At 60.1% G+C, this 2,419-nt stretch overlaps 1 pseudogene; it reads left to right on the forward strand.

The window, feature by feature from the left end:
- Positions 1 to 1,908: 1,908 nt before the first annotated feature.
- LOC137453541 (5.8S ribosomal RNA) lies at positions 1,909 to 2,061 on the forward strand (annotated as a pseudogene).
- Positions 2,062 to 2,419: the final 358 nt, after the last annotated feature.

The raw sequence follows: 2,419 nt of genomic DNA on the forward strand, positions 1-2,419 counted from the left end.
ACTACACTGACTGGCTCAGCTTGTGCCTACCCTCCACCAGCAGGTGTGGGTAACCTGTTGAACCCCATTCATGATGGGGATCGGGGATTGCAATTGTTCCCCGTGAACGAGGAATTCCCAGTAAGTGCAGATCATAAGCTCGCTTTGATTAAGTCCCTGCCCTTTGTACACACCGCCTGTTGCTACTACTGATTGGATGGTTTAGTGAGGTCTTTGGATCGGCCCTGGCGGGGTCGGCCACAGCCCTGCTGGACCGTCAAGAAGACGGTAGAACTTGACTATCTAGAGGAAGTAAAAGTTGTAACAAGGTTTCCGTAGGTGAACCTGCTGAAGGATCACTACTAAGGGCTGACAAAGCCGTGCACCATGCTGCGTGGTGTGGTGGCAGCTTCACTTTGAGCACTCCTACCCGGATGCCTGTGCACCAAAGTTGGGGGGCCTTGTGCACACAGGCCCCCTCCAGGCCACGGCACCAGGCATGCCTTTCCCAGAGCCCCCTCTGGGGCACTGCATGCCTGACAGGTGAGATGAAAAGTGGGAGCCCCCTCTTGGCAGGCATGCAGGGAAAAGTGGGTTGGCATGGGGTGGCCAGTTGGGACCAGCAGGTTCTTTGGGAGGGGGCGCACTTGCCCACCCATGTGGGTGCTGCATTCACCTCAGCCTTCCCACCCCTCCTATTTCAGTTGTCCATTGGATGGGCAGGGATGACAAGGGGTTGTCCTGGTCTGCACAGGTGACTTCAAGCAGGCACCCAGCCATTGGTCCAACCATGTCCTACTGTCATCGCCGGCCCTGCGCTGGTCTGCCATCCAGGGTGACGTACCCGCACCTTGCGAGTGCACAGGATGGACGTCCCCAGCCACGTCCCTGCTCCCGAGAGCAGCACTGGGTCACTGAAGGAAACCCCGGGCTTCGAGCCAGGCCAGGGGCGTGGTGGTGGCGGCGGACGTCGGGCATGGCCCCCGTGGGCGGATGCTCTCCCAAAGGGTGAAAGTAGGGGGAGGTACCCCCATGGGGCCTTAAGGTTGTTTCCCTCACCTGAGGGTCAGGTACCTAGCATTTCATGCCTTTGTTTGCAGTGTGCCCTGCCATGGAGGAAGCTGGGCGGTGGTTTAAAGACCTGGGCAGCTCAGTGCGACCCCAGGATGCGGGGACAAGTGCAGGGTGGGTGGGTGCCTTCTGAGGGGCAGGGGTTGCCCTCATGATGCCTCTGGCTAGGTCCACTGTCATCACGCTCACGGTCCTCTGGAGGCCCACCAGGCTGGGGAGGGCACTCTGCTGCCCCCCACTCTCTGTGTTCTGGTCTTGGCTGGAGAGCCCCCACACAAGGTCAGCAGTGGCCCAGCTTGTGCATCGCCTTGGCACGGGCGTCCCCAGTGGTGTATTCAAGCACAGGCTTCTTGTGGGCTGGGGTGGCAAGCCCCCACAGTGGGGGCTGGCCAGGCACTTGCCCCTAGTGTGGAGGGGTATGCCACGCCTCTGAGGCAGTGCTTCTATGGCACTGCTGCTACAGGCCTCCTAATCCTTTTGCCCAGGCCCCAGAGTGGGGCCCTGGTGAGCTCTCACTCTTGGTGGTCTTGTGCCGCTGGCTTCCTTTGTCCAAGGCCAGTTATGGTGGAATTACAGTGTCCAAGCGGCGGTGAGCGTTGCTTGGTGTCTCTGGCTTTGGTCCCTTGCCAGAGTGTCCTGGTCCCAGGCCCTGCCTGTGGGCTTCCCCATTCATTTTCCCAGCACATGCTGGGTGGGGGATTGTTAGGCAGCTGGGGGTGTCCCTCCCCCTGTCTCCGCATGGAAACGGGGAGAGTGGGGGCCACTGTCTGCTGTCTGCCTGGCTGTGGTGCCACGGAAGGGTCGAGCGTGTGAAGTTGATGGTGCAGCGGTGCTGGGACAGAAAGGGAAAATGTGCCAGTCCCGCTTCGGTTGATCACTCTTCTCATGCGTCAATGAAGAACGCAGCTAGCTGCGAGAATTAATGTGAATTGCAGGCCACATTGATCGTCGACACTTTGAACATACTTGCAGCCCAGAGTTCCTCCCAGGGCTACGCCTGTCTGAGCGTCACTTGACAATCAATTGCTTCCTTGGCACCTGCCGAGCAGCACCGCTGGGGTTGCCTTGCAGGCTCTCCGTTTGCAGGAGGGCCTTTGTCCCCCTAAAGGCAGACTCGGGGAGCACCCTGTAGCTCTCCGCTCCTAGAACACCCTCTCTCATGGAGTTTGTCCTGCCAGAACTTTCCTGGCAGGGTTCCCTGTTGGTCCAGTGACACCCAGTAGGGCACTGGGGGGGAAGAGAGAGCCTGGTGGGGGGAGGAGGTGTGAGCCTCGCCCCCCCCAGCACTCCCACGCAGTCTGCGGGTGGGTACTGCAGTGGTACCGTGCCGTGCTGCTGTGCCATGTTCATGTCTGCCAAGAGCGGTGGG

This window comes from Melanerpes formicivorus, unplaced genomic scaffold (genome assembly GCF_026170545.1).
Source record: "Melanerpes formicivorus ecotype bairdi unplaced genomic scaffold, bMelFor1.0.p_v2 SCAF_67, whole genome shotgun sequence".
Lineage (NCBI taxonomy): Eukaryota > Metazoa > Chordata > Aves > Piciformes > Picidae > Melanerpes > Melanerpes formicivorus.